Genomic DNA, 19,545 nt, shown 5'->3' with positions numbered 1-19,545 from the left:
GTGTTTTATTGACTATGCAAAGGCATTCGACTGTATGGATCATAACAAATTATGGATAATGTTCTGAAGAATGGGAATTCCAGAACACTTAATTGTGCTCATGAGGAACTTTTACATAGATTAAGAGGCAGTTGTTCGGACAGAACAAGGAGATACTGATTGGTTTAAAGTCAGGAAAGGTGTGCATCAGGGTTGTATTCTTTCACCATACCTATTTAATCTGTATGCTGAGAAAATAATCCGAGAAGCTGGACTATATGAAGAGGAAGGGGGCATCAGAATTGGAGGAAGGCTCATTAACAACCTGTGTTATGCAGATGACACAACCTTGCTTGCTGAAAGTGAAGAGGACCTGAAGCACTTACTAATGAAGAATAAAGACCACAGCCTTCAGTATGGATCGCACCTCAACATAAAGAAAACAAAAATCCTCACAACTGGACCAATAAGCAACATCATGATAAATGGAGAAAACATTGAAGTTGTCAAGGATTTCATTTTACTTGGATCCACAATCAACAGCCATGGAAGCAGCAGTCAAGAAATCGAAAGATGCATTGCATTGGGCAAATCTGCTGCAAAGGACCTCTTCAAAGTGTTGAAGAGCAAAGATGTCACCCTGAAGACTAAGGTGCACCTGACCCAAGCCATGGTTTTTTCAATTACATCATATGCATGTGAAAGCTGGACAATGAATAAGGAAGACCGAAGAAGAATTGACGCCTTTGAATGGTGGTGTTGGCAAAGAATAGTGAATATACCATGGACTGCCAAAAGAACGAACAGATCTGTCTTGGAAGAAGTACAACCAGAATGCTCCTTAGAAGCAAGGATGGCAAGACTGCGTCTTACATACTTTGGACATGTTGTCAGGAGGGATCAGTCCCTGGAGAAGGACATCATGCTTGGCAGAGTACAGGGTCAGCGGAAAAGAGGAAGACCCTCAACAAGGTGGATTGACACAGTGGCTGCAACGATGAGCTCAAGCATAACAATGATTGTAAGAATGGCTTAGGACAGGGCAGTGTTTCGTTCTGTTTTGCATAGGGTCGCTATGAGTTGGAACCGACTCCACGGCACCTAACAACAACAACAACAACAAATATATATATACATGCATACATATACATAAAGAGTTAAATCTGACAGAATTACAAGGAAAAGTACACAAATCTTCAAGTAGAGTAGGAGAGTTCAACACATTTCTCAGTAATTCATAGAACAAATAATCAAATAACGTATTGCACTGGGCAAATCTATGCACAAGACCTCTTTAAAGTTTTAAAAAGCAAAGATGTCACTATGAAGACTAAGATGTACCTGACTGGAGCCATGGTATTTTCAATTGTCTCATACCCATGCTAAAACCGGACAATAAAAAAGGAAGGCAGAAGAATTGATGCATTAGATTTGTGGTGTTGATGAAAAAACTCCTTGGAAGCAAGAATGGCGAGACTTTGTCTTACTCTGGACACATCATCAGGAAAGACCACTTGCTAGAAAAGGATGTCATGTTTGGTAAATTAGAGGGTCATCAAAAATGAGGAGACTCTCAATGAACAATAATAACAACAATAACAGCAACAGTTGAACAAGCAGGCAATGATTTTGTAACGTTTTGTACAGAGAGAATATAAAGACAATTCAGTCTTTTCTCCAGCCCGGTTGATCGAAAGTTGCTTCTTTTAGTTGAAAATAGTTCAGGAAAGTTTCTTTCAGCTTCACAAACCATTATTCATAGCATCAAAGCTGGGAAAATGTTTATCAAGTTTCCTTCATATGTGAGCTTTAAAATTAGGAACAATTTTTCACAAATTCGTATTTGCACCTTGTTTTTTTTCTCTGCTACCCACATATTTTTGGTGCCATGCAGTGTTGTTTTAGGGGTGTGAGGGATCTTGCTCTGTGTGAACATCCAAGGACACCTACGGACCAGGAAAGAGAAATACAGGTGACAAGAGCAGAAATGGACCTCCCAGATTGCCCAGCCCAACTACAGAGCAAATAACTAGATTTTAAACTTACTCGGTGTCAGTCAAGAGAATGTGAATAGGTTGACAAAAATATCTCCTGAAGTCTTCTTAAAACCAAACAATAGCTTAACAAGTAAAAGATGCCTACTTTGAACAGCATGCTCTTTTAAGAACTATCTATAAGACTACAGCCCTCAGTATGGATTACACCTCAACATAAAGAAAACAAAAATCTTCACAACTGGACCAATAAGCAACATTTTCAAAAAGAGAGAAAATATTGAAGTTATCAAGAATTTAATTTTACTTGGATCCACAATCAATGCCTGTGGAAGCAGCAGTCAAGAAATCAAACGACACATTGCATTGGGCAAACCTGCTGCAAAAGACCTTTTTAAAGTGTTGAAAAGCAAAGATGCCACTTTGAGACTAAGGTGCACCCAACCGAAACCATGGTATTTTCAATTGCCTCACATGCATGTGAAAGCTGGACAATGAATAAGGAAGATCAAAGAGGAATTGATGCCTTTGAATTGTGGTGTTGGTGAAGAATATTGAATATATTATGGACTGCCAGAAGAATGTACAAATCAGTCTTGGAAGAATTACAGCCAGAATGCTCCTTAGAAGAAAGGATAGCTAAACTTCATCTCACTTACTTTGAAAGTGTTTTGAGGAGGGACCAGTCCCTGGAGAAGGACATCATGCTTGGTAAAGTAGAGGGTCAGCAAAAAAAGAGGAAGACCCTCAATGAAATGGATTGACACAGTGGCTGCAACAATGGGCTCAAACATGGCAAAAATTGTGAGAATGGTGCAGGGCCAGGCAGTGTTTCATTCTGTTGTACGTAGGGGTGCTATGAGTTGCAGCTGACTTGAAGGCACCTAACAACAACAACAACATATGGGACCAAATTGGCAACAGCAACTCAGAAAATTAGGTAGGAAGCTTAGGGGACAATGACTTTATGTTAATGGGGGAGGAACAACTCAGAAAAGGGGGGTGAGAATGGTTGTACAACTCATAGAATGCAATCAGTGTCATTCAATTGTACAGGTAGAAACTGGCGTATGCTCTGCTGTGTATATTCTCAGGAACAACAACAAAATGAAACAAAAAAAACCTTCATGCTACTTAGATCCTTTTACTTATGGAGATAAAAGGGAGAGAGAGAGAGAGAGAATGTGAATAGGAAATTGTCATCGGTGAAAAAATTTGATGACACTTGCAGCCTCCTATGTCTAATGGGTTTGGTCTTTTAAAGTTGACCTGAGAGCATCTATCAGTGAGTATCTCTGCTGAGAGTGTACAGGTGAGACTCTTGGATGGCCCTTCATGAACTGATTTTATGCAGCATGAAAGCCGAGTGATTTAAAGAGTATTTTTTATGAGGCGTGCAATATAGGCAAGAGGGGGAGAGAATGGCATTAGAAGCAGAAACTTGTCTTCTGTTTCCTAAAATGTTTAACTGCACTAATTTATTTCATCATTCCCACAAGTGGATTCTGCAGTGACAGTTCTATCAACCTGTAGACTTAAGTTTGCAGGCTCAGTACCTAAGAGACTGTTGGCTTTCTGAAGTGCCTACAATGCTGATTTTCTGGATCTCTGGCTTCGGGGTCTTCTCCAGGGCTTGGGTGGCAATTGCATGGCCACCTTGAAACACTGGGTCATCTTGACACTACCTTGACTTCCTGCTCTTCTTAATTGTCATGCTGTCCTGGAAAGCATATCTACTCTCAAGCTCTGTTCTCCCCTCATTCTCTGCCCTTAACTTCAACAGCTCTTCTCTTAGGCTCTTAAACAAGGCATGCTGAATTCCAGTTTCCTCTATAAATTATCATAGGGTCATTTTGCCGCAACGTTGACGCTTTCTGTGTGGTCTTGAGCAAGTTGCTTTCCCCACTCTGAACCTCAATTTCTTTATTTATAAAAAGATATTTGTCCTTGATTAGCTGATCTGAAACTTCAATGTGCATAACAATCCCCTGAGGAGTGTTAAAATACCCCAGTGCCTAGGCCATATTCCAGAGCAATTACATAAGTAATGTTTAGAAATGATGCCTGGGCCTCAATGTGTATGTGTGAGTGTGTGTGCATATATAAACAAATATACATGTAGTCGTGCAATGGACTAATACTTAGCAATAAAATAGGTTTAAACTCTTGATGTATGCACCAACGTGGATGAATCTCAAAAACCACAATTGTTCATTTATTCTCTTGTTGATGGGCATTTGGATTGTTTCCAGCTTTGTAATTATGAATAAAGCTACCATGAATGTTCTTGTTTAAGTTGTGAATAGCCAGATTGGTGCTTCCATTTCTCTTGGGTAAGTAGCTAAGACTAGAATTGCCAGGGTATGGGGTACATATTTATTTACCTTTAAAAGAAAATGCCATTTTTCAGAGTGGCTGTCCTAACTGACACTTCCACCACCAATGTATGAGCGATAGAGTTGTTCTGTATCCTTGCCAATATTTGGTGGTGTCATTCTTTTTAATTTTAATCACTGTGGGGAATCTGTAGTGGTATTTTATTGTGGTTCTAATTTGCATTTTCCTGATGACTCATGGTGTTGAGTACCTTTTTCATGTTCTTATTGGTCATTTGTTTATCTTTCTTTGTGAAGTGACTGTTCAAGTCTTTTACCTACTTTGAAAATTGGCGTGTTTATCTTTTTATTATTGAGTTTCAGGTGTGTCTTATATATTGTGGATACAAATTCTTTGTCAAATATATGTATGTGAATATTCTCATTCTGCCTATAGCTTGCCTAATTGTTTTCTTAGGTGGCTCTTAGGCATTGGTATTTGTAAAAAGTACCCAATGATTCTAATATGAAACCAGGGTGGAGAACTGCTCTGGAGAAAGTCTGGTCTAGCCTTGCTGCTCAATGGGTGGTCCTTGGCCCAGTAGCATTACCTTTGCCTGGGTACTTAGTAGAAATGCACCATTTCAGGCCCCATTCCAGTTCTACTGAATTAGAATCTGCCTTTTAACGAGATCCTCAGGTGATTTGTATGCACACTGCGGTCTGAGAAGCATGGTTGATAAAAATCTCCTTGGGCAGTTGTTAAAATTACAAATATTAGGGCAAATTTGAGAACCTGGAGTCAGAATATCCAAGGGTATGAGAAATTGTATGTTTAATAAACCATTGGTGAAAACCAGGAAACACTGGGTCTAGAATTAGGAAACCCTGGTGGCGTAGTGGTCTAGGATAGCCATATTTAAATTAAGTTGTATTCAGGTCAGATTTATTTAAAGCTTGTACATACCCATAACTATCTCATGGAGTGGGAGATACCAAAGGGGGGAAAAAAAAAGGATTCAGTCCTTGGCCCTAAGAAGCTCATTTCAGTGGGAGACAATGGGATCCCAGTACTTTCAGGATAATGCAGTAAGACAGTGGTAGATGGATGGGTACCACGGTTGGGTGCCCAACCATGTCACCACTAACAATACAACCTTGGGCAGGGCACTGACATCTCTGAGCCGCAGTTACCTCATCTGAAAATGGGGTAATACCACCTGGTGCTCAGGCCTGTCTTGAAGATTCAGGGATTAATATATTTAAATAAGTATGTCTTAGTCATCTAGTGCTGCTATAACAGAAATACCACAAGCAGATGGCTTTAACAAAGAGAAGTTTATTCTCTCACAGTTGAGTAGGCTACAAGTCCGAATTCAGGGCATCAGCTCCAGGGGAAGTCTTTCTCTCTCTGTCAGTTCTGAAGGAAGGTCCCTGTGATGCATCAGTCTTCCCTTGGTCTGGGAGGATCTCAGCGCAGGAACCTCAGGCCCGAAGGATGCACTCTGCTCCTGGCACTGCTTTCTTGGTGGTATGAGGTCCCCAACTCTCTGCGTGCCTCCCTTTCCTTTTATCTCTTGAGAGATAAAAGGTGGTGCAGGCCATACCCCAGGGATACTCCCTTTACATTGGATCAGGGATGCGACCTGGTAAGGGTGTTACAATCCTACCCTAATCCTCTTTAACATAAAATTATAGTCACAAAACGGAGGCCAGCCACAGAATGCTGAGAATCATGGCCTAACCAAGTTAATATACACATTTTTGGGAGACATAATTCAATCCATGGCAATGTAGCTGCTCAGTAAGCGGTTGTGATGTTACAGCTGCTGCTCTGGGTGCTGAGGGAGCGATAGCAGAGCAGCGAGGGCTCCTTTGATCAAATAGTCTGACTCATACATTTATAACATGTATGCTTCTTTTATGCTATAGGCAGCCAGAAAGAGCAAAAGTCAATACTAGCCAGAATTAGAGAAAAGCATCTTGACGGAAATGGGATTTAAGGTTGGAATGAAATGGAACCTAAAGCATTTGAATCTAGAAAGCTGGGGAGAGGAGAGTGTTGCATCACACAGGGTAAAGGGAATAATAATAATAAAAAAAAAAAACAACACCTGGAATTTGTAAGCGGTGGCACCTTTTAAAGATAGGCCAAGAACACAAGAACTCTGAAGCCTAAGTGGCTTCTTTCCAAAGGACGTCCAGTGAAGAGAGAGGAGGGACAACCCAGGGTTACTTAGTTCAGACCCTAGGGCTCAGCAGCTCCCCTAAAGGGCACAAGTTGGCACAGGCTCTTGTTGTGAGCTGTAGGAGTGTGTGGCAAGTATTGACATGAATAGTTCCAAGAATTTCCAGACATTTCCCCATTCATTTGTTACTCTTCAGGTATACTTAGAATTTCTGCAAAGGCCTACAGGGACAGCTCATTAGCAGCAAGAAAAATAGTTTAACCACTGACCAATCAGAAACAAGCATGGAGTCCAGAAGCGGATGCATTCATTCATTACTTTTCGGAGTGAGCATTTTTGCAGTCCATGCAGAGCCTGGCTTGGAAGGGGGACCAGGCATCCCCCATTTTTGCGGTAATCTCTATCTCTCTCTTTCTCCCCCTCTCTTCTCTTTTCCTTCCCTCCTTGATTTAGAAGGTTTTTTGATCTTTCAGGTTTTTTAGGGTGAAGCAACTGCAAGAGAAGCAAGCCATTCTCTTTTGAACAGAAGCCCCCTGTCAAAGCATTACTTTGAGATATTTTATGCTAATAAAATATTCTTTCTCCATACTCAGTTACCAAAGAACCCTTAGATAATAAGGAAGAAAAAGAAAATAGCTGGATGAGGGGAAAAGACACTCTTATCTCGCTACATATACGCAGTTCATAGACATAGACCTGGTTTTCTTTGGGTGTTTTACAAAATTGAAATCATATATTGTGTACAACTACAGAGCTGCACTTTTACCTCCCAACTATTTCACAAACGTTTTTTCCATGCCATTATCTACATTATGGTTTTTGTCGGTACTTTATCTACAGACAGTAAAATGCACAAATCTTTAGTATATAGCTCAATGACTCATGACCTATGCATAGACTCACGTAACCACAACCCATATCAACATATAGAACATTCCCATTACCCCTGGAAATTTCCTCATGTACCTTTATGGTTAGGAGCCCTGGTGGCACAGTGGTTAGGAGCTCAGCTACTAACCAAAAAGATCAGGAGTTCTACCCTATGGGGCAGTTCTACTCTCTCCTATAGGGTTGTTATGAGTCAGAATCAACTCAATGGCAATGGGTTTTTGGGCTTCCTGGTTAATTGTTCCCTTCTTCCTCCTCTCAAGATAAGTACTATTCTGATTTCTATCACCACAGATGAATTTTGTCTGTTCTTACTCTTCACTTAAATGGAAACATACAGTGTATTGGCAATAAATTGTCTGGTATTCAGCCACCATGTTTTAGGGCACTTTGTTATGCAGGAAAAGGTAGCTGCAGGGATCTAAAAGGAGGGATTAAGGAAAAGAGTCTCTTCAGCAGCTATTTCCAGCCTTTGTCATTACATTCAGGATTCAATTTCCAGGGAGAAATGGTCTGTTTGGCCTTGTGTAGTAATGTGGGCACACAATGGCCGTGTAGACAGGAAGGCAGAACATTCGACTGACAGTCGCATCAAGACTGGGAACTGGGAGTCCTCCTGCAAAAATCCTCGAGTATACAAGAGCTCATTAAATCTTCAAAAAAAAAAAAAAAAGTGCAGATGACTAGATTTTTTTTTTTAACAAGGAAGAGTTAAAGACCTTTTTTTTTTTTAACAAGGAAGAGTTAAAGACCATTTTTTAATGGAGGATTCTTGAAATTGGAAGAGCTGAATGAGTTTGTGAAGGCAGATTTTAATGCTAGGTCCTAGCCTCCTGTAGTGATGCCCGTGTGTAATCCCTCCCCTTGAATGTGGTCTGGATTTAGTGACTTGCTTCTAAGAACATAATAAGGTAAAAGTGATGGGATATCATCTCTCTATGAGGTTAAAGAAGACTTTGACATCCATCTTGCTCACTCTGAAGAACTGAGCTGCCATGTTGTGAACTGCTCTGTGGAGAGACAAAAGTGGCAAAGAGCAGAGGGAGGGCAGGCCCTGGCCAGCAGCCAGCAGCCAGCAGCCAGCAGCCAGCAGCCGGCAGCCAGCAGCCAGCAGCCAGCAGCCAGCAGCCAGCAGCCAGCAGCCAGCAGCCAGCAGCCAGCAGCCAGCAGCAGCAAAAAACTGAGGTCTGTAGCCCAACAGACTACGAGGAACTGAATCGCGATAAAAACCATGAAAGTGAACTTGAAAGTAAATCCTTTCCCAGCTGAGCCTTGAGACAAACACAGTCCTGGTTAACACTTTGATTGCAGCCTGTGAGTGACCCTGAAGCAGAAATTGTGAGGTAACAAATGTTGTTTAAAGCCATTACGTGTAACTAATATGGAGGGGGAGGTGCTTTATATAGAAAGTGGGCAACTGTCCTGAACCAGGGTTATCTTTCTGATAAGGACGTCTAGGACCTGCTTTGTGAAGAAGTTTGGACAAACCAGGCCTGCCTGTTACAAAATGAAGAGGATTTTTTAAAGCTATAAACACAGGTGCCTTTCCTGGGAAACACAAGACAGCAAATTGCACTCATAAAGTTACGGAATTCATGATCTGTGAAAAAGCAGGGACAGTGACACTTATCCTAAAAAGCTCTGAGTTCCTCAGCTGGGGTGCAAGCCAACTGCATACACGGCATCTCTCTCGGCCCTTTTGTGTCTTCTCCAAGGGCCTTGGGAGAGGAGGCAAGAGGAACTGAAACAAATATGGAACATTCTTGCTGTACTATAGGTAAGGAAATTCTCTGTCTCTGACCCACGGAGTTTCATGTCCTCTGCCAGCATCTGTGAAACTGTAATAGCTTAATGTGTTAGCTTCAAAGTAAAGTCTTAGAGCTTTCATAGTTCTTGACATGTGTCTGCAATTTTTTTTCTCTCTTGATCCAACCCAGGTAGTGTTGCCCACTACCGAGCTCTCCAGTGTCAACAAAACTTCACAAAGCTCGCTACCACTGCCTCTGATACCCACCATTAAGCCATCTTGCACTAAGCCCAACCACCTCACACTAGTGATCCTATTGCCTCCATCTTTGCCAACGCCCAGCAGCTGCCAAGGTGCCTAAGTCATAATGTTCTGGGCAGAAGCTGGGTGCCTCTTTTCCCTGCTTTGTATCACACTTTGTCATTTGAATGCCAAAACTATACTGCATGTGCCTTCATGTGTTTTGGTGAAGTAGCTGCTTCAGGTTCTACTGGCAAATCCTGTCTTCCTTGGGGTCAGACACAAGGCCGATCACCAAGACTGATGGTGCATTGTCTTCCTAAATAAACCCCTCCCTCTTGTCCCTATTGCCTCTTCATGCTCTTTGCCCCAAACTTTTCCTCCAGTGAACCCCTGTTGTTGGTGTACTCAAGCAATTAGGTCAGAATGCCCAGAAATGTTGAATTCTCAGGATTGGATAGGGGTTGGGCTTAAATAGGAGCCAGCTGTACACCAATATCTATTACTTATGGGTAATTTTCAGAACGTTTTGGTGGATCAACCTCCCTTTGCTTCTGTGCCCACTTCTCTGGTTGTCTCTTTAGCCCTTTGCAGTGGCGCAAGGACAGCTAAGAACTGAGATTCAGGATTATCTTTCAGTTTCAATTTACTCAGGAACAATTCTATTTACTTGGTCTTCTACTTTTTCTCCCTCCCCTCTTTCCACCAACCTTTATCCACAGGCCTTTTTTGTTAACCTAAACATAATCCTATGTGTAAATACTGTTCTTTACTCAAGAGAAGGGCAGGCCCAGGACAGACCCAGCCCATAGGAAGCTCTACAATAAATCTTTATCCAATGGGTGAGATGTGTGGATGAGGCAAAAGGTCAGCCCCATGGGTGTGGACTTTCCTGGCTTTGAGCCAGCTCTGTGCTTGTCTACCTGTATTCACGCACTGTAAGCAAAGAGCACAGATGTCTACAGAACGTACATTGGTTAACTGCTCACACCCTGCAGTTAATTAACCTTCATTATTAGAGACTCATTATCCTCCATCATTAGAGAAATGGGCTAGGACCTTATTATACAATTCATGCCAGTGTCTTTTCTAATCTATCTCAAACTTCATACTCATATCCACACTAACCTCTAAATTCTGGATGATACTTCATCTTCTCTTACTTAGAAATCCCAGTTTTCCTGAAGAAGTCAGACCATTGCTTGCATCCATGATGCCAGCATGCAGCACAAGACACATTAGGCTTCTAAAAATTTCTTGGCTTTTCACTTCATAATGTTACTATGATGAGCCCAGGAAGGCCATGGCTATTGAGAATGTCCTGGTATCTATGACCGGAATAGCTAGACAGGCCACAGAGTAGGGAGCAAGGTATCCGGAGTCAGTGCTCCATGAGCATTGAGAGTCTTTGTTCTGGACTGTCTTTTCAAGGTGAGCCCCTGAGTGGTGCAAACAGTTAGCATGCTTGGCTGTTAACCAAAAGATGGGAGGCTTAAGTCCACCCAGAGGTGCCTCAGAAGAAAGGCTTGGCGGTCTACTTCTGAAAAATCAGCCATTGAAAACTCTGTGGAGCACAGTTCTACTCTAACACACACGTGGGGTCGCCATGAGTTGGAGTCAGTGTGAGAGGAACTGGTTATCTTTTTGAGGTTGTTTCCATAAAAAAGTAGCCCTGGAACAGAGATAATATCTCCCTCTGGAGCAGATGGCAGATTTCTTTGCTGCTCAGTCATGCTTCCTTCTAGGGCAAAGGTTGGGCTGGTTTGCTTACTGCCTGTTTAAAAGATTAGGGTTCCCTAAGTTTAGGGTTCCTCTTCTGTTGCACAACCCACTATATGTGCTGGACCCAACTGGCCCTCATCATGTTGCCTTGTCAGAATTGGGGCTTGGGAAACTGGCACAAATGATGATAAACTCTGGCTACTGCTATTGCTGTGAGTAATAACCTGTCTTCTGTCTCTGACCTAGGGGTCTCATATATTCTGTCAGTGTTCATGGAATTGTGCTGCTGTTGTTGTTTTTAGGTGCCGCCGAGTCGGTTCCGACTCATAGTGACTCTGTGCACAACAGAACGAAACACTGCCTGGTCCTGTGCCATCCTTACAATCGTTGTTATGCTTGAGCTCATTGTTGCAGCCACTGTATCAATCCACCTTGTTGAGGGTCTTCCTCTTTTCCGCTGACCCTGTACTCTGCCAAGCATGATGTCCTTCTCCAGGGACTGATCCCTCCTGACAACATGTCCAAAGTATGTAAGACGCAGTCTCGCCATCCTTGCCTCTAAGGAGCCTTCTGGCCACACTTCTTCCAAGACAGATTCGTTCGTTCTTTTGGCAGTCCATGGTATATTCACTATTCTTTGCCAGCACCACAATCCAGAGGTGTCAGCTCTTCTTCGGTCTTCCTTATTCATTGTCCAGCTTTCACATGCATATGATGTAATTGAAAAAACCATGGCTTGGGTCAGGTGCACCTTAGTCTTCAGGGTGACATCTTTGCTCTTCAACACTTTAAAGAGGTCCTTTGCAGCAGATTTGCCCAATGCAATGTGTCTTTTGATTTCTTGACTGCTGCTTCCATGGCTGTTGATTGTGGATCCAAGTAAAATGAAATCCTTGACAACTTCAGTGTTTTCTCCATTTATCATGATGTTGCTTATTGGTCCAGTTGTGAGAATTTTTGTTTTCTTTATGTTGAGGTGTAATCCATACTGAAGGCTGTGGTCTTTGATCTTCATTAGTAAGTGCTTCAGGTCCTCTTCACTTTCAGCAAGCAAGGTTGTGTCATCTGCATAACGCAGGTTGCTAATGAGTCTTCCTCCAATCCTGATGCCCCATTCTTCTTCATATAGTCCAGCTTCTCATATTATTTGTGCTAGGCTAATTTTTTAATTTATTAGCAAGGAGCCCTGGTGGCACAGTGATTAAGTGCTTGGCTGCTAACTGAAAGGTTGGAAGTTTGAACCCCACCAGCTGCTCTGTGGAAGAAAGACGTGGCAGTCTGCTTCTGTAAAGATTTACAGCCTTGGAAACCCTATGGGGCCGTTCTACTCTGTCCTGTAGGGCTGCTATGAGTCAGGTTTGATTTGACAGCAGTGGGTTTGGTTTTTGGTGTAACTTACTAGCTTTTAGGAAGGGTGAAATTCCAGATCCTTCACAATTCTCAGTGCAAGATGGGAGACCAAAACTGAGGGCTGGCCTGACATTTTTCCAGGGTTGCCAGTGAAGGCCAAAACACTGTAGCAACATACGGTACTGAGTAACTTCCTTCCACTATCATGACCAACTCGGACACCAGGATAAGCCTCAGCCTCAAGTTGGGGGCCATTCCTGAATTCTCCTGTAGGGGGCTAAGAGAGAAAGAAAGGAAAAAAATGGAGGCAGGGGCTGTTAGAGAGGAAGGAAAACTCAACCCAGTCAATATTTGCTGTTGGTGAACAACCTTCACGAAAAACAAAACATCATGGACAGATTCTGGGACTACAGTTTCATTTATCCCAATCTTCATTGCATCTTTGTTATGCAAAAGTCAGTGAGGGCCTGCCTGCTGGGCTCCCTCCTCCAGGGTTGTTGTGAGGCTCAGAGGAGATGGTGGGTGAGGGAGCTCTAAAGCTAGGGGTAAAAATGTAAGGATGTTATTCTTGTAAACTGCCTGGTGCTTTGTTAACTGAAATAATTAAATCTAGGGCTCAGCTGAATATAATAATAGCCACCATTTGTGGGGCACTTATGTGCCAGACACTGTTCTAAGCACTTTACATTCATTATACCATTTCATTCTCATAACAAGCCCACGAGGAAGGTAATATTATTATCCTCATGTTAAGAATGAGGGTAATGAGCATGTGGGGCTCAGAACACGGAGAGAAGACATAGTTCAGTAACTAGGAAGTGAGGCAGAACCATGGAATGACTGTGCAATGCCTTTCCCTACTCTGATCTCCTTGCTTTTGGAAGCCACCTTCCCAGCAGCCCTTACCCACCCCTTCCAAGATGCAGCAGTAGAAGAGAGGTCAGAAATATGGCCAGCCACTATTGAGAGAGGCCCTGTCTGGCTCTATGCTAGGTGGCTTGCCACCATGGAAACCCTGATAAGGAACTCTGACCTTTCCTCATTTGTTTATGTGTCTCTCCAGACCCTGTGAGCATTAAGAGGGTAGGGACTGCATCTCTACAGATGAATGTTCAACAAAGACAGGAAGGAACTCCTGAATGAGACTGGAAGGTAAGAGAGTGGTTAAGCAAGGACAAGAGCTTGAGTCCAAAGGCAGGTAACAGGAGTCTCTGGGTGGCGCAATCGGTTGAGCATTTCACTACTAACCAAAAGGTACGTGGTTCAAACCCACCCAGAGGAGCCTTAGAAGAAAGGTCTAGTGAGCTGTTCCAAAAGGTCCCAGCTCTTGAAAACCTACAGAATGCAGTTCTACTCCGTGCACATGGCGTCGCTATGATCAGAATCAACTGGTAATAATAATGCATTTAATAGCCACGAGATTTTGGTGAGGAAAAAAAAAAAGGCAGGTAACAGAGTCATGATATGGGAAAGGAGGTTCTGCTACCAGTCTTGGTAGCCCCAGGATTCGGAAGCCAGGCTAGCTTAAGTGTAAGACATCAACTGCTCCACATCCCTCTACCTGAGAATGGACTAGAAAAGATGGGGGGTGCAGGCAGGCAATGAGGGAAGGAGCTCTTCCCTTTCCATAAATTCCTGGAAGGGAAGAAGAGAACCTGGCCTGTTACCAGGAAGTGCTACTCCTGTATGGTCAAAGCATGGCATTCAGTGAGGATAACATAGGCGATATGGATAAATTGGAGCAAGATCGTATGGGCATGGGTAGGAGGGTATAAGCTTCCCCAATCCTGTTGTATGAGGAACTGTTTTCAGGCTGGAGGGAGAGAAGACAGGGAAAATATGATCTTTAGAAGATCTATCTTGAGGAAAGGCAAGAAGACCAGTTTTGTGTCTCTTCAAGGGGGAGAAGTTACAGAAAGGGAAATTTAGGTCAACATTTCTCCCCTCAGAGTGCTCCTGGAGTTGTCCTTAAAAGTGAGTTCCCACACCTGATGGTGTTCAAAGAAGACAGGGTGACTGGCCATTAGCTGTGGAGGCAATTGGGTATGGGATTTGGATCCAGGTAAATGCAAATTCAAATGCAACACTTTCACCAAACTGTGTGATCTTGGACTAATATTTTGAGTTTTCTGAGCCTCTCTTCCGTGTAAAAGGGAGATAGCAACTCCTGCCTCGCAAGATGGTTTATGTCTTTAAAAAATTAGAGATCATGTAAGTAAACTGCCTGGCTCCTAGGTGGCTCCTATAAATGGTGGCTGTAATTAGCTCACCTGTTGCAGGAAAGGTCTTAGTGTCAGGTGGGGGTGGGTGGATGGTGCAGACCAGATAATCTTTAAGGTCCTGCCCAATATTCCAAAACAAATGATTTAAACTTCCAAACTGACCCTGGACAATTTGTGCTGCCAGCCCATGCCTCACCATCCTCATCTGACACATGATTGTTTTCTATATATTCATGCCCCTTATCATTCCACGGAGTGTTCTGTTGGCTAAGAAGGGAAGAATATAAATAGGCCAAAGGAAGGAGAACATTAAGTAAATGACCGTGACCGTGAAGTACAAGTTCTAAGGTGCTGTGAAAACACTGATCCAAATCAGTATCTTGGACCAGGCCTAGTGCCCAGTTGGCAGGGACCGTGTCCTCTCCCACATCTGTCCCTGGTGCCAGTTGGCTGCTGTGCTTGGTGATAGAGAAGGCTCTATTTCAGGCAAGTTGAATGAACATCATTAGAGAAATGTCAAAGAGGTGATGGACAACTTGGATGAAGTCACAGAAAGAGTGCTGATGAAATTTGCACTTGACTCAAAGCTCGGAGGGAGAGCTGAAGCTCTGGGTGACTTCATCAAGGCTCCAGCCGATCCAGACAGGCAGCCTGCAACCATGCACGGGAATTAATTGGGTCAAACTTAACAGGGAGAAATCAAGGTACTGCATTGAGATTATAAAATGAATCAAGCCTTGTAAACATAACAAGGACAGAAACTCAAAAGGAAAAGATTAATAAATTTGGCTCTAAAAACTATCAGCACGTGCATGTCAAAAACACTATAAACAAGATGAAGAGACAAGCAATAACCTGAGGAAAATAACTGAAACATACCTGATGGCGACAGTGGGTTGATCTACTTAGAAGTCTTTCAAATCAGTAAGAAAGAGAAAACTGCTCCCTTAGAAAACTGAAGAATGAATGTAGCCAAGCAATTCAGAAAACCAGAAATCAGTATTGTCAAACAGCATATGAAAAATGTTTATCCGTGGTGTTTTCAAAATGCAAGTGCCAACAAAAATGGGATACTGTTTTCTCGCTATGAGATTAACAAAGACGTAAGGGAATCACGACCCCTGGTGTCAGTCAGCAGGACTCAGAAATGCAGATGTGCTCACCCACGGCAGGGCGGGACAAGAGGGCATAGCCTTAGTGGCAGCCATTTGAGTATATGTATCAAAGGCCTTAAAAATATCCAAACCTTGACACAGCAATCCCACTTTTAAGAATTTTTTTCTAAGGAAAAACAAAAACAAGCCCCCACAAACAACAACAACAACAAAACAACAGGGAAGAATACAAAGATATAATATACTAGGTAAAACGTAAGCCAAAAATCTGTCCTGAAGCCTTCTTTCAACTGAACAACGGTTTAGCTTAATTAGTAAAGAATGTCTGCTTTGAGGATTGTGTTCTTTTAAAGAGCTATCTGTGTGGGATCAAATGGACAACAGCATCCTGAAAGGTTAGATAGGAAGCTGAGGGAGCTGTGAGTTTACATCAATAGGGCAGGAAAAATTTGGAAAAGGAGGGTAAGAATGGTTGTGCAATTTGAAGAATGTAATCCATGTCACTGAATTGTACATGTTGAAATTGTTGAGTTGGTGTTTGTTTCGCTGTGTATATTTTCAACAACAATAAAAAAAAAGAAGAATACAAAGGTGTAATATGCTAGGATATTCACAGCAGCATTATCTGGAAGACTAAAAGTTACTAACAACCTAGTAATGCTCAATAATAATTAAAAAAATCCTTGCCATGGAGTTGATTCTGACTCATGGTGAACCCACATGTGACAGAGTAGAACTGCCCCATAGGATTTTCTTGACTGTAATCTTCACGGAAGCAGATAGAGAGGCCTTTCTTCCACAATGCTGCTGGGTGGGTTCATAATGATAACCTTTAAGTTAGAAGTTGGGCACAAACCACCCAGGGGCCTCATGCTCATTAATAGAGGATTCGTTAATTAGAGTAGTCAGACAATGCACTACCACGCAATCATTAGAAATCACTGCTGTGGGAACGTGCTCACAGGGTGTTGCTGTGGGGACAGGAAGGTATGCCACTGAGATCCTTCTTTAAGAAAAGACTTGTGTTACCACAACTGTTGGCTGTTTTATGGTTTGCCTCAACCTAGGAAAGCAGCCTTGGCCAAGGCACCTCTTTCCTTGGCTGGCCCATATCCAGTGACTGTGTGGGGCAGGGGTATAAAAGCTCAACCATTTCTACCCAGTGTAGAACAGTCTGGGCACCCCTTATGATCCAGAGTTTCCCATGAGGCTGGCTGAAGTTTTGCTGAGCCTGATGCTGGGAGGCAATTCTCCATGAATATTTTCATGTTTCTGCATAGTCTGAATTTTCCGGGCAAAGAGCACTGACAAACTTGGTCAAAAGGCGACTGAATTGCAAACATGCCTTGGAGGTTAAAGATAGTTACTGCTCTGAAGAAAATTAGAGACTGCTCTCCACTGGAGCCATTTGCTCACATTCTAGGGCAATAAGACTGGAGATGCCTTTCCCGTCTCCTGCAGGAATTTATCTTTACATTCCAGAATAAAGATCTCTCTTTCTCTGGATGGGAGGATGGGCAGAGGTACTAGCTGCCCTATGTAAGCTCTGAATCTCATAATATTTGGGTTCCTCTCCTGTGGGCCAACCCCGCTGAACACAGAGGGTAGCATCTTGCCTTCCTTGCATTGTCAAGTGGGGATGGGGATGTGAGGAGCTGGTGTTAATATACCCTGTAAGTAATAAACTGTGGGTCTCTGAACCAGAGATTTCATGTTTCCTGTCAGAATCGCTCTCTCTCTGTATATGCGTGTGTATATGGAGTCATTGAGTTCTTGGGTGGTGTGAACAACTAAGCCCTTGGCTACCAGCCAAAAGTTTGGCAGTTCCAAATTCACCCAGAGGTGCCTCAGAAGAAAGGCCTGGCAATCTACTTCTGAAAATTAGCCATGAGAACCTTATGGACAGCAGCTCTATTCTGATTAACATGGGGGTGTCAGGAGTCAGAACTGATTGATGGCAACTTTTTTTTTTTTTAAATATACATGTACAGGTATATATTTCAATGTTGAAAAGAACATTTCAAGATCTATCCCGAGGTACAATGCTGTCAGTGATAGGATAATATCCATTGGCCTACAAAGAAGACTAGTAAATATGACTATTATTCAAATTTATGTACAACCACTAATGCCAAAGACAAAGAAACTGAAGTTTTTACCAACTTCTGTAGTCTGACATTGATCAAACATGAAATCAGGACAGGAACCATTCCCAAAGCCAACTCTTCAGACATGGATTGGACTGGACAATGGGTTGGAGAGGGATGCTGGTGAGGAGTGAGCTTCTTGGATCAGGTGGACACTTGAGACTAGGTTGGCATCTCCTGCCTGGAGGGGAGATGAGAGGGTGGAGGGGGTTAGAAGCTGACGAAACGGACACGAAAAGAGAGAGTGGAGGGAGAGAGCGGGCTGTCTTGTTAGGGAGAGAGTAACTGGGAGTGTGTAGCAAGGTGTATATGGGTTTTTGTGTGAGAGGCTGACTTCATTTGTAAACTTTCACTTAAAGCACAATAAAAATTATTAAAAAAAAAAGGGTGCATTGATAATTACTGGTGATTGGTATGTAAAAGCTGGAAACACAGAAGAAGGATTGGTAGTTGAAAAACCTGGCCTTGGTGATAGAAACTATGCTGGAGATCACATGATAGAATTTTGCAAGATCAACGACTTATTCATTGCGAATACCTTTTTTCAACAATGTAATGGAGACTATACACTTGGACCTCGCTGGTTGGAATACACAGGAATCAAATTGACTCAATATCATCAGTCAGAACAAGGCCAGGTGGTGACTGCAGAACAGACCATCAATTGCTCATATGCAAGTTCAAGTTGAAGGTGAGGAAAATTAAAACAAGTCCACAAGAGGCAAAGTACGACCTTGGGTATATCCCACCTGAATTTAGAGACCATCTCAAGAATAGATTTGACACATTGAACACTAATGTTTGAAGACCAGGCGAGTTGTGGGATGACATCAAGGACATCATAAACAAACAAAGCAAAAAGGTCATTAAAAAGACAAGAAAGAATGAAAAAACCAAAATGGATGTCAGAAGAACCTCTGAAACTTGCTCTTGAATGTATAGTAGCGAAAGTAAATGAAAGAAATGATGAAGTAAAAGAGCTAAACAGAAGATTTCAAAATGCAGTTCCAAAAGACAAAGTAAAGTGTTATAATGAAATGTACAAAGACCTGAAGTTGGAAAACCAAAAGGAAAAAACACACTTGGCATTTCTCAAGCTGAAAGAACTGAAGAAAAAATTCAAGCCTCGAGTTACAATATTGAAGGATTTTATGGGCAAAATATTGAACAACGCAGGAAGCATCAAAAGAAGATGGAAGGAATTCACAGAGTCACTATGCCAAAAAGAATTTGTTCAGCTGTTTCAGGAGGTAGCATATGATCAAGAACTGATGGTATTGGAAGAAGTCCAGGCATTGTCAAAAAACAAGGCTCCAGGAATTGACAGAATGCCAATTGAGATGTTTCAACAAATGGATGCAATGCTGGAAGTGCTCACTGGCCTATGCCAAGAAATTTGGAAGAGAGCTACATGGCCAACCAACTGGAAGAAATCCGTATTTATGCCCATTCCAAAGACAGGTGATCCAACAGAATGCAGAAAATATCGAACAATGTCATTAATATCACATGCAAGTAAAATTTTGCTGAAGATAATTAAAAAATGGTTCCAGCAGTATATTGACTGGGAACTGCCAGAAATTCAAGCCAGATTCAGAAGAGGACATGGAATGAGGGATATCATTGCTGATGTCAGA

This window comes from Elephas maximus, chromosome 15, assembly GCF_024166365.1.
Source record: "Elephas maximus indicus isolate mEleMax1 chromosome 15, mEleMax1 primary haplotype, whole genome shotgun sequence".
NCBI classification, from domain to species: domain Eukaryota; kingdom Metazoa; phylum Chordata; class Mammalia; order Proboscidea; family Elephantidae; genus Elephas; species Elephas maximus.
The sequence above is the reverse complement of the archived record's forward strand: the minus strand, read 5'-3'. Positions refer to the sequence as shown.